This window comes from Lemur catta, chromosome 6, assembly GCF_020740605.2.
Source record: "Lemur catta isolate mLemCat1 chromosome 6, mLemCat1.pri, whole genome shotgun sequence".
Lineage (NCBI taxonomy): Eukaryota > Metazoa > Chordata > Mammalia > Primates > Lemuridae > Lemur > Lemur catta.
The window spans coordinates 24,337,637-24,351,474 of NC_059133.1; the positions used below are offsets into that span (position 1 = coordinate 24,337,637).

General features: G+C 38.5%; 1 protein-coding gene across 6 annotated transcripts in view; it reads left to right on the forward strand.

Annotated features, from left to right (window-relative positions):
• The first annotated feature begins 10,466 nt into the window (after positions 1-10,466).
• The window catches only part of CEP83 (centrosomal protein 83), an 89,882-nt gene continuing 86,510 nt past the window's right edge, over positions 10,467-13,838 (forward strand). For all 6 annotated transcript variants that reach the window (XM_045553229.1, XM_045553231.1, XM_045553234.1 and 3 more), the window contains exon 1: positions 10,467-10,911. The gene's annotated coding sequence lies outside the window, so the exon portion shown is untranslated. The remainder of the gene's footprint in view (positions 10,912-13,838) is intronic.

Sequence of the window (13,838 nt, forward strand, 5' to 3'; positions counted from 1 at the left end):
TATGGCTACTATTTGGGCACTATGGACTCTTTGTGTCCAGGCACTGGCAGGCAAAAAGAGGAGCCCTATCTTGGCAGGGGTAATTGACCTAGATCAAGAGGAGGAGGAAGGGCTGTTTTTATATAATGGGCAGGGAAAAATATGTAGACCCTAGGTGATCTACTTGGGAGCCTCTTGATAGTTAATTATAACTATGGAAGGACATGTGCAGCAATCCCAGCGTGAGATGGGTATAATTGCCAATAAATAAACATTTCTCATCAGGAATGAGTATCTGAGTCACACCCAAGTCACACAACTAAGACCTGTGGAAGTGACAGCTGAAGAAAAGTGGAATTTGAAATGTGTAGTGCAGGAGTAGGAGGATGAATAGCAGTTGCAGCCCTGAGACCAACTGAGTGACGGGGTGTAGTTTGTCCCAATAATCCCCTTCGTCTAAGTTTTCCTTCAGGAAGAGAGGTCCAGAGGAAATCACAGAGGAGCTACTCCCAGAACATGGGAGGTTCAAGAGAGAACCTGCTAGAAAGACTAGAAAGGAAAATAGGATTGAAGAAATTATGAAGAAGACAAGAAATATAGATGCAAATGCTTCTGAAGTTACAGAAATATCAGGAAATGATACCTATGAAGAAGATGAAGCAGATGACGAAGATGAAGGAAACAAAAAGAAATCCTTCAATAAAATACCTCCAGCAGCAATTAAAAATGGCATTGGTTCACCTCCAAAAATCAAGGTGCAAAATAAAAATAATGCCAAAAAAATGCCTCCCAAGCTGGCCTATTGAGAAGCAGCTGCTGGCCAAGTAAATAAACTAATAAAGCATGGGTTAATGGTGATATGAAAATTTTCTAACAGGAAAAAATGTGTAAGACTCTCTGCCTATGACTCAGGCAAAGAGTTCCAGACCATCAACTAAAAATATGCTTAGCTGTGATGCTAAAACCATGAATGCAATGGAGTTGACAATGAAATGAGGCCCACAGAGTCTGAACGAGAAACCACAGGGGTGGATCTGTGATAAGATTATTGATACTGCAGACCAAGTAAAGCGACTTCTATTAAGTCCAATGCTATCCCTCCTTACAACCGAAAGCAAAACTTAAAAGAAGCCATGAAGTTTCTCCAAAGTTTCCAAATGGTTTGAGGTCAAAAGAAGAAACCAGCTGCAACTCAATTAGAAATGTGAATACTTATGCAGCCTGGGAAGTTAATTCATCTTGTTTTCCATGTTGGATCTTGACTCCCAAGCCTCATATCCCAAAACTTCTTATTCTGCATCCAACTTTAACCTGGTTTAAAAAAAAAAAAGACAAAGACAGGTAAAAAGGAAAAATATCAAAATAGTCACCTTAGCGTGTCTCAGTAGATGTTCTTATTTATGTATATTATCTTATTCCCTTGGAACAACTCAGGTGGTCAGTGTTTCCTTTGTGGCTCCCTTTTGGCCTGGCCAAGACTTTCTCAGAGACGTGCTGCAGTCGAAGGCTGTTCTTATCTAATCCTCCTCCTTTTTCTTATCATGACATTGACATGGGTGTCAGATCTACATCATGATTAGCCAGGCATGTTGACACATGCCTATAGTCCCAACTATTTGGGAGGCTGAGGCAGGAGGATCCCTTGAGCCCAGGTGTTTGAGGCTGCAGTGAACTATGATGACATCACTACACTCCAGCCTAGGTGATAGAGTGAGACCCTGTCTCAAAAAAAAAAAAAAAGAAAAAAAGAAAAAAAAGATTGGCATCACAGACTGAAGGCTCTCCCTACTTCCTGTTTCCTCTTCCTTTTAACTGCCATTTCTCCCAGTCTGTGTCTTGCATATCTACTTCTGTCTTGGTGTGTCTCATTCTATGAGGACCTGAACTGACTAAAGTCCAATGTATTGCAGGATGTCTAGCTGGCCTCTCCCACAAGTGCTGGTAGCACTGTACCCCCAATCTTGAGGCAACTAATGACACTTGTACTGATTTCTAAAATGCTTCTATTGAGAACCATTCAGAGCATAAGCATGGTTATAAGTATCAAGGAGGCTATATAGCCTCAGAATTTGGAGGAAAATTTAGGGAATAATCACCTTCTGAAAGTAAAGTTAAGGAAAAAAAAATCAGTATATGATAGATAAAATTAGCCATCTGTATTAGTAACCCACCTTTGGAATTGACTGCGAATATATTACTTTTGTGATCAGGTGCTTTCCAAGTTTCCATCAAGAAACTTGGATACAGTCTCAGGAAGACATTCTTCGAACTGTGAAGTAATCACTAATAGATAGCATTGTCTAAAAAGATTGGAGAATTTTAATTGTTTAGTTGTATGATGAGTTTGTAGCAGAGATCATTTTTCACTTTGATTCAATAAATATTCATCTAACACATTTACTGATTGATTGCAAATCAATTGGTTGGGGGCGGGGAAAAAATCTTGCATATTACAATGGTTTGTGGCTCTCCAAAGAGCCAGAGTACACAAATAGACAAACAGTATATCTGGCATTTCTCACTTAAAATTTTATAGGGGTTGGAGAAGGGAGAGCAATTGGGAAAAAGTATCTAAAATGGCTCCTTTGGGGGTCAGTTATGAAAATAAGGCTGAGCAATCTGGTCTAGAGGAGAAAAAAAGAGAGAAAAAAGAAAGAGGATTAAAAAAGCAGGAGGGAAAAGAAAAGTAGAATGATGAAAAAGAAATAGGAAAGAGGAGAGAAAAGGAGAAGGTATGTGAAATTTTAAGATAAAAATAGTTTTGTCTACCACTGAGCCATATGACATATAACTGTTTTTCCTTGACATTCTGAAATACAAGCTTATTCCTCTTACATTATTTTTGGCTCTGGAAACAAAATATTAAATGAAAAGCAATACTGGAATGCTTGTTTATAAAGAATTCCTATATCCTTGAATACTCTCGATTTCCTCACTTTTTCTCATTTAAAATTTAAACTTCTAAAACAATTTCCTTGAGTTCCTAAAGATACCATTATTCCACTTACCTGTAATACAAATTTTGTTAGCATGACAATACTGAAGACTGTAATTTTATAGCAATTATTTCATTCATCTGCCATAGTAGACTGACCCATTTGTTATTGTTTGAGAACTCATTAAGCTTTTCTGTAGTTTGGATTTATCCCTCAAGACCTTCCCTTTGCTCTGAGTCTGGGTGCAACAAGCAACTTTCTGATTACTAGTCAGACTTTTTGAGTATCTTGATATCAGGACGGGAATGACCTTGCTAGCAAACATTAGTATTTCAGTGAATAGAAAGTTATAATTTCTATTAACACTTTAAAATATGTTTTATTGTGGCATAATTAACATAGAATAAAATGCATGTATCTTAGACATTCAATTTGATCAGTTTTGACAACTTGTGTATCCTGTATAATTACTACCCGCAACAAAATACAGGATCTTTCCATCTCTTAAAAAGTTCTCTTAGACTCCTTCCCATCACTGTCCCCTACAACCCACTTTGGGATTTCTAAAACCAGATTAGCATTGCCTTTCTTGGATTTCATATAAATAGAGCCATACAGTATGTACTATGTTGTGCCTGGCTTCTTCTATCAAAATATTTGTGAGATTTATCCATGTTGTCAGCAGTTTGTTCCTTTTTATTGCTGAGTTGTATTCCATTGTATGAATATATATATAATAATTTTTTAAATGTGTGCTCCTGTTGATGTATATTTAGGTTGTTTACAGTTTTTGTTTATTATGAATAAGTTGCTCTAAACATTCTTTGTATGAGTTTTCTTGTGAACTTGTATTTCCATTTCTCTGGGGTAACTAAGTGAAATTGATGGGTCATGAATAGGGTAGATGAATGTACAACTATAAAGAAATTTCCAAGCAGTTTTCCAAAGTATTTTACACCCATATTGGCAATGTACAAGTTCCAGCAACTTCACATCTTCACTAATATTTAGGTTACTAGACTTTTTAATTTTAGCCCCTTGTAGTGTATGTGAAATGGAATCCATTATGGCTTTAATTTACATTCCCTTGATGACTTAAGATATTAAGCACTTTTTCCTCCAGTATTTTTAATTATGTTAAAATACACATAACAAAATTTACCCTTTAACCATTTTAAGTATATAGTTCAGTGGCATTAAATACTGTACATTCATAATGTACAACCATTACCACCATCTATCTCCAGAACTCTTCGTCTTGTGCAACTGAAACTCTATACCCATTAACCAATAACTCCCCAGTTCTCCCTACCCCAGCCCCTGGAAATCACCATTCTGTTTGTCTCTATAATTTTGACTATTCCAGGTACCTCAGATAAGTGGAATCATACAATATTTGTCTTTTTGTGACAGGTTTATTTTGCTTAGCATAATGTCCTCAAGGTTCATCCATGCTGTAACATATGTCAGAATTTCCTTCCTTTGTAAGGCAGAATAGTATTCCATTGTATTTATATACCACATTTTGCTTATCCATTCATCCACAGATGGACGCTTGGGTGGCTTCCACATTTTAGCTATTGTGAATAATGCTGCTATGAACATGAGTGAGTCGAGATCCTCTTTTCAATTCTTTTGGGTATATACCCAGAAGTGGAATTGCTAGGTCATATGATAATTCTATTTTAAATTTTTTGAGGAGCTGCCATACTGTTTTCTACAGTGGCCATATCATTTTCATTCCCAGCAACAATGCACAAAGTTTCCAATTTCTCCATAGCCTTACCAACAATGTTTTTTTTTCTTTTTTGAGACAGGGTCTTGCTCTGTTGCCCAGGCTAGAATGCAGTGGCGTCATCATAGCTCACTGAAACCTCAAACTCCTGGGCTGAACCAATCCTCCTGCTTCAGCCTCCTGAGTAGCTGAGACTGCAGGTGCACACCACTATGCCTGGCTAAATTTTTTATTTTTTGTAGAGACAGTGGTCTCATTATTGCCCAGGGTGGTCTCGAACTCCTGGTGTTAAGTGATCCTCCCACCTCTGCCTCCCAAAGAGCTAGGATTACAGGCATGAGCCACCACGCCCGGCCAGATATGTTTTTTTTATCTCTCACATAACTTTTATTGCAGTAACTGTTTATAATAATTCTATTTTATTATTGTTACTCTCTTACAATGCCTAATTTATATATTAAACTTTATCATAGACATGTATGTATAGAAAAAATATAGTGTATATGGTGATTGGTACAATCTGTGGCTTCAGGCATCCACTGCACATCTTGGAACATATCCCTCATGGATAAGGAGGGGACTGCTGTACTTTTCTTCCCATTAAAAAAGTTGAGATATAATTCGTGTACCATAAAATTTACTTTCAAAGTGTAAAATTCAATGGTTTACAGTATATTTACAAACTTGTGCAACCAGTGCCACTAATTCCAGAACATTTTCATCACTCCAAATGTAAACTCTATACTTATTAGCAGTCACTCCCCATTGCCACAGTCCCCAATCCTTGACAACCACTAATCTACTTTCTTTCCCTATGAATTTGCCTATTTTGGATATTTCATATAAATGGAATCATGTAATACGTGGCTTTCACTTAGCATATGATGTGTTTAAAGTTCATCAATGTTGTAGCATGAATCAGTACTTCATCCCTTTTTATGGCCGAATAGTATTCCACTGTATGGATATACTACATTTTATTTACTCATTCGTCAGCTGATGGGCATTTGTGTTATTTCAAGTTTTTTGTTATTATAAATAATGCTGCTATGAATATTTGTGTAGAAGTTTTTGAGTGAACGTATTTTCTAATTTATATGGAAGTGGTATTATATAGGAGTGGCATTACTGGATCATATGGTAACTAAATGTTTAACGTCTTGAGGATCTGCCAAACTATTCCCCAAGCAGCTGCACCATTTTACATTCCCACCACCAGGGTATAAGAGTTCCAGTTTCTCCACATCCGAACACTTGTGTTCTTGTCTTTTTTTTTTTATAGCCATCTTAGTCAAGTGGGATCTCACGGTTTGATTTATATTTCCCTAACAACTAATGATGTTGAACATCTTTTCATGTGCATATGGCCATTTGTGTATCTTCTTTGGAGAAATGTTTATTCAAATCCTTTTTCCATTTTAAAACTGGATTTTTTTTTGAGACATGGTTTTGCTCTGTCACCAAGGCAGGACTGCAGTGGCACAATCATAGCTCATGGCAGCCTTGAATTCCTGGGCTCAAGTGATCCTTCTATCTCAGCTTCCCCAGTAGCTAGAACTACAGGCATGTGTCACCATGCCTGGCTTTTTTTTTTTTTTTGGTAGAGAGAGATGGAGTCTGGCTCATCTGCCCAGGCTGGTCTTGAACTCCTGGCTCAAGCAATCCTCCTGCCTCAGTCTCCCAAAGTGCTGGGATTACAGGCATGAGCCACTGTGCCCAACTTACTTTCTTGATAGTGTTCTTTGAAGCATAAAAGTTTTTAATTTTGATAAAGTGCAATTTATTTTTTCCCTTGGTTTTGCTTTTTGTGTCACATCTAAGAAACCACTACCTAGTTCAAGGTCATGAAGATTTACAGTTATATATTTTTTTAAGAGTTCTATAGTTTTAACTCTTACATTTGAATCTTTGGTTCATCTTAATATTTCTAAATGGTGTGATGTAGGGATCCAACTTCGTTTTTATTTCCATGTGGATATACAGGTTTTCCAGCACCATTTGTTGAAAAATCTATGCTTTCCTCCATTGAATTGTTCTCATATTTTGTTGAAAGTCAATGACCATAAATGTAATTTATTTCTGGACTCTCAATTATATTCCATTGACCTGTACTTCTATCCTTATGCAAGTACAGTATCATCTTGATTACTGTAGCTTCATAGCAAGTTTTGAAATCAGGAAGTCTGAGTCTTTCCAATCTTCATTCTTTTTCTTATTGTTTTATTGCATTAATTAAGGCCTCCAATATCTTAAATAGAAGTGGTGAGAGCAGAAATTCTTATGTTACATTTTTTGTTCCTGATCTTAGAGGAAAAGGATTTACTATCTTACCATTAAGTTTTTGAAAGATGATCATTATTTGATTGAGGAAGTTCCCTTCTATTCCTAGCTTGCTGAGAGTTAACATTAATGGGTTTTGAATTTTGTCAAATGCTTTTTCTGCATCTACTGAGACCATTGTTTTGTTTTCTTTCATTCTGTTAATGTGGTCAATTACATTGATTTTTCAATGTTAACCTCACTCTCCTTGGTCATGGTATCTTATCTTCTATATTGCAAGGTTCAATTTGCTAATGTTCTAAGAATTTTTATATCTACATTCATGAGGGATACTGGTAATTTTCTTATAAAACACACCTGTCAAATTTTGGTGTCAGGATTACGCTGGCCTCATAGAATGAATTTAGAAGTACTTCTTCCCATGATATTTTCTGAAATAGTGAAGGATTGGTACTTTGTCTTCCTTAAATGTCTGATAAAATTCACTGGGCTTGGAGTTTTCCTTGTGGGAGGTTTTTTGCTTACAAACTCAATTCCTTTAATAGATATTGGGCTATTTATATTTTCTTTTCCTTCTTCTGTCAGTTTTGGTAATTTGTATTTTTTCAGGAATTGTCTATTTTAACTAAGTTACTGAACTTATTGGCATAAAGTTGTTCAAAATATCCCTTTAAGATCTATATAATCCCATCACTATTTTGACTATGTTAAAATTAAAACTTCTGTACAGAAATGTAGGTGACAAATAATGAATCAAGAAAAAAGTAATGTGTAACACATGAGAGAAAAAGGTATTTGTATTTGTGTGTATATATATGGTAGAAGCAGTCTAGTGGCAGAAAGGAAATTACAGTGCAACAAATACCACAAGAGGCACACAGAGGGAGGAAGGATACCCAGTCCAATTTGGGGAGTCAAATCATGATGGTAAGTCAAAATCATGATCCAAGTGGTAAGTCAGCTTGTCCAACAGTAGACAAATGAATATAACCAAATTTATAGGCACAAAAAAGCTGAGATTCAGATCCCCAGACATAGTGACTACACCAAGGTTACCTACACGTGAAGGCCTGAAGTCAACTGGTCCCCCTTTCACTGGTACATCCTTAATTAAAAAATAAAAAACACAACTTTGTATTTGTAAAAATGATAAATTCATTATTTAAAAAAACCCTCAAGATAGAAAAGTCCAAAAGATGAAAGCCACTTGGATTTTGACTAACATCCTTTCAGATCTTTTTGTACACTTATATTCTCATATGTACATAAATACTCACATTGGGACAGTACTGGACATGATAATCTGCAGTCTGCTTTTCTTGAGGGGGAAAAACTCCAACCTATATGTATACATTTTCACGTAAATAAAGAAATTTACATCATTGTTTTTAATGGGTTGTTTACTCCATTGTGTGCATGGATTATAATTTTAATTAGTGTCCTAGTGGTGGGCACTTACATTGTTTCTAGACACAGCTATTATAAAAAAAAAAAAAACGTGGCGAAAAATATCCTTGTGAATCTTTTTTCTTTTATTTTCCTTAGAATAAACGCCTAGGAAATGAGATTCCTGGGGCAAAGGCTAATGGATATGTCAAATTTTGGTAAGATTGTACCAATTTCACCTTCACATCAATAGTACATGACAATAATTGTATCCCCTCACCCCTATCAACTCTGAAAGAGAAAAAAAGATTGTTTGGAAGTTGAACATCTTTTTATTAATTGGATGTTTGGGTTTTTTTTGGCTTCACACTGTCTAGGGATATCTTTTGCCACTTTTATTAATTGGGGTGTTTAAGTTTTTAACTGATTTTCTAAGAATTCTTTGTATATTATGAATTTTTTTCATATGATACAAACGATATGATGCAATTGATACAAATTTATTTCCCCGTTCATGGTTTTCCAATTCATGTGTAGACAATAATCTTCATGTGGTTAAATTTACCATTTTCTTCAATGTTTCTGATTCTTGTTTCATATTTAGAAAAGGCCTTTCTTCTAGATTATAAACATATTAACCCCGATTTTCTTCTATTTTTATTGTTTCATTGTTTTCCCCCAGAGATGGGGTCTACTATACTGCCCAGGCTGGACTCTAACTCTTGGGTTTAAGCCATCCTCCTATCTCAGTCTCCCAAGTAGTTGGGCCTACAGATGGCATGCCACCTTGCCAGGCTTCATTCTTTACTTCTGAGCCTTTGATTCGTCTCGTATTTATTTTGGCATGAGAAATCAGATAGATGTAAAGCGTCTCCCCAATGGCCACTCATTTCTTGAATAATCTTTTTCCCACTGACCAATGATTTGTAATGTATATACTGGTTACCACCAAGATTTCTGGAGTTGTCTGGCACCAACGTTTGCAAGTAACCATTCTGGGTAACTTTGTAAAATGGAGATAACAATTATACCTACTTTACAGAAATGTGACGGTTGAATAAGATAACCTGAAAAAGTATGCCAGTGCTTGATACATAAGTGCTTAGTAAATAGGAGCTATTGTTATTATACTAAACATAAGTACACAGGAATTTATTTTCAGATTCTCTATTCTGTTCTTTGAAATATCTCCCAAGTCTTATATATGTAACCCATCCATTACCAACTCACTGTCTTTCTGATGCCCTTTTTTCTCATTTCAACAAAAACGGTCACATCTGTTGTCTTTCTAATCATAACAAGAACCTGAAAATGTTAGCCTTGGCGGTAAAAAAAAAAAAAAAAAAAAGCTGTTCTTCACAATGTAGTGAGAATCAAAACCCAAACCAAGGCATTGAACTAACGATGGGGAAGGCAAGGTGCCTATTTCTTCCACCACCTATTTTGAAAGGCTGAAAGGAAAGCCTACCTTATCTCAGTTCTCGGGTTATAATCGAAGTTCCCAAAAGCTAGTACCCTCTCTTCCAGCTAGTTGACGGCCTGAAGACAAGAGGTCCACCATGTGGCCCCAATTGGGCCCTGATTTTGGGATAACTATGTAAGGCGATTTGGATCAGGAAGTGCGGGCCGGGAGGGAGTCTCTCCGGGGCCGTTGGTCCTGACCTGCGAGTTCCCTCGTGGCAAGCCGGGCCGACTGGCCGCTGGTGGGCTGATGCCCCAAGGCAGGAGGGGTAGGCAGGCGACTTCGGGGGCCCGCAAATCCGCACGCAGAGGCGTGGTGGCGGGGACGGAGGTGGCGGCTCAAGAGCGTGGGAAGAGGTGAGGAGAAGCGCGAAAAGGGGTGAAACCCCTAGAGATGCTGCCTTGGGCGGAGGCCAGGGAGACCGGCTTCCCGCGCCAACGACCCGGGTCGCTCTGGCTCCTTGAGGCAAGTGCCCGGGGCTAGGTTCTCCGTTCTCTGGGGACCGGGGGACCTCTGCGTCCCCTTAGGGCACTACAAGGGCACCGCCTGAGTCCCAGCACGCCCGCGGTTGCCAGCGACCACTCCCGCCTGGGTTCGTTGGCCTCCGGCCTCTAACGGCCGCGGCCGGCGTCCGTGCGTGGGTGACGTCGGCGTAGGGGCGGGACTTCCTGCTTCGCGCGCCGCTGGGGCTCGGGACGGACCCTGCTCCGCCGGGCTGGAGGGGCGGCGGGCCGAGGCGCCGTTTCGGCCGGACGTCAGCGCCGGGGTTGGCCCTGCACCTCTGAGGAGGCCGGGCCGCCGAGGAAGAGCGGGGTTTTGGCCGCTGCTCTCGGAGCTCTCCCGCGACACATCAGCTTTCCCCAGGGTGGGGGGCTCGAGGGGCCCGCTCGGCCCTCCGGCTCCTCCTCTTCAGCTTGGGCGGCGAGCGGCCGCCGGGACCGCCCCAGGCGTGGCGGCTTGGGCCGACACCCCGCTGTAGGACTGTGACCCTTTGCCCCGATGCCTCCACCAGCCAAGTTGAGTGGGTGCCGATGGTCGGAGCTGCGGTGGTGTCCCCCCGGTAGCAAGTGCGGCCAGAACTCCGGGCACTTAAGTTTTATGTGTGCAAGTTGCAAGGACCGTGTGTGAGTGTGGTATGTAACCTCTCTTTCTGGGGACAGCATCTTTTCCGTGTTTTGAGATACTCTTTTTCCCCCCACAACTTGTCCTTGAATCCTTTTTTATTTTCCTTGAAAAGTAATTGAGGCGCGTGTTAGAAAAGTAGCCTGTGAGAGAGGTTCTGTAGCCAATTAAATGCACGTGAAACTCTTATGGAGCTTTTTTGATGCACTGTAGCGTGTGGTTGTGGAGCCAGTTTAGTAATTGGCTAAACGTGTACGTACCTCCAGTTTACGATGAAAAAGCTATGCCAGCATTTTCCTTGGCCTTGAAGACAATTTTAACAGTGATGTTGGCTGCCATTAGTGAGATAACGTCTAAAATGTGTTAGTGTATGTCGGGTTTAAATAGATACTTTGGTAAATCCTTAGTGTCCAACTTTTGACCATAATCAATGGGCACTTTGCTCTTAAATATACCCACTGCTGAGTGTTTTGAAAGCCTTTGGTCACGTTAATCATCATGTAATGATGAAGCCGTTTCAAATCTCAGAGAGACCTAGGATAAGGAGAAACTCGTTCATGATACATAGTTCATAATCTATTCAGACTATGAGCACAAAATACTCGAGTGGGTCCAAAACCGAGTAGGTCGTTAAAGCAATGCGTCTGTTACCAGGCAACGTCTCAGTAAACAAGTATAACATTAAACTAGAAAACTTATCCTACAGTTATCTGGATTCAGAATTCTCAAAATTCATGAGGTTAGCCTGTAGGTGGTTACACTTAATACTCATCTTTTGTATTGAGGTTTGATTTCAGACTCGTTCAGAATTATTAGAATGCTTTCAATTTCAGTGTCACACAGGACTCTACTGAGGGTTGCAAATGGATTTGAGTTGCCCTTTGCTTTTTTAGGACAGAGTATGCTGAGTATTACCCTTACTTTGAGTATTTTCTTTTCAAATCAGATGAAGTGTGCAGACTATATTTAGAAATATTCTCAAATAATGGTGTAATACCAATTTAGAGTTTCAGACATCACTGGGAGATTGAAACACTTATTATTTACCGGTAGTTTTTAATCCTTGGCTTAGCTGATAACCTCATTCTCTCTTCTCATTGAATTCGTAATGATATAATTTGTTTTTAGTTTTCTAAATGATCTTTTGAATGTAATAGCCTTTCAGGTAAGTATATGAGGACATTTGAGACAGAGTGAGACTGAATGACTTCTTTGAAGTCAGTCTGTTAGTAATGGGAATTGGAACCTGGAGTTTGATGTTCTTAACATCATGCCCTTACTGTATTGCTGAAACGCATAGCTTCATTTTAGTTCTCTCTCCCTTTTTCTTTCTTACATGCTGATATTGAAGTAATGAAATATTCCAAAGTTGGGCAGGATAAACAGGAAAAAAAATTAAGAATGACTCATGATGTGTGATAAAATCCTTAGTAGTCAGAAGAGAGCATTATGTTGTGGGAAGTTCTAACTCAAGAATCTTAGAAGAATGAAATCTTAACAGAAAGATTAGTGAATTGTCAGAATTCTTTTTTTTTCTCTCTCTAGGTAGTCTCTTTGCCTAAAATGAGTGAGTTTGATTTTAATTTTGTCACACATAATGTATTAGGTTCAGTAATTTTCTCACGTTGTTTAACCTGTGTGTACTTTTAGAGAACATGTGTATATATTTGTAAAAAACTTCCTACTAACTGAAGTTCACATTTTTTGATCTAAGCTGATCTCTTCAAAATCCTTTGTTTTTTCAAGTTTATGTTCTTTATAGAAAAGGTGTTTCTGCCCAGGCTGGTTTCTTCACTGTCCTCTAAACCTGCTATGTGCTTTCTTCTTTCCATATTAGTTTTCATGTCTTTCTACCTCTCTCACCTGATTTCTTTCCGTCTTTCTTAAAATGTAAATTGTATTTTTTCTATAAGGTTCAACTTCACCATGACCTCATACATACTATAGGAATAGTATGAATTTGGGAGTCATATAATTGATACCTATACTTTGTATTGTATTTCTTAATCTTTTTTAATGTTTATCTTGACTTCCTAACTAGATTGTAAGCCCCTTTAAGGGCAGAACTCCAGATCTCAATGAGCTGTATCCTTAGTCTTTTCCAAATAGAAGTTGCTGAATAAATGTTTCTTAAAGATGATGAATGTGCATTTCTATCCCCTTCCTTCCATAGCATAGTGTAAGTAAGAAGATTGTTGAGAGAGTAGAGAAATTGAGGAAGGACAACAGTAAACCATAAGAAAGGAGATTAAAGAGTGGGAATTCATTGGAATCAGAAGGAAAGTTTCTGTTCCTAGAAAGTGTGAATATTTGAGAATTTCCCACGACAATACCAGCAGTAAGGACTCCCTCAGGAATGCTGGCACTACTCCCAAGTGGGCTTGGGGAGTTTGGTCAATTTCCTGGTTCTTCCTTAGTAGAATCTTAGTTTTAAAAGTGTCCCTTCAGACTCTTCCCTCCTCCCCCTTCTTTTCCCTCCTTCTATTCCTTTCTCCATCTCCCCAATTTACTCCTTTCCATCCTACTCTTTGACCTAGTTGAGACTTAGTTTATGAAGTTATGTCAATTATTTCATCTGTCCCTCATAAATTTGCAGTTCTCCTAAGTTTACTGTGTATTTTTCCATTAGAACCACCCTCTATAGGTCATAGCACTGACTGTCAAATCTAGTACTATTTCTTTTTAGTTGAACTGGGCTATAATCCAGGATGAAAGAAATTAAGAAAGTCAGGAAATGCCCAGTTATTTGCTTTCTGTATATGGTGACTTCAGATTGCTTTTGGTTTAAAATTCAGAGTTAGGAGGAACCTAAACCTGGCCATTGCCTTTTGGAAAGCACTTATCATTCTAAAACTATGTATTCAAAATGTTCAGGTAGTTTAATAGTCTTGCTGTAAATCCTGTATCTGATGCTTCTAACAAAGAGTTACTTCAGTTG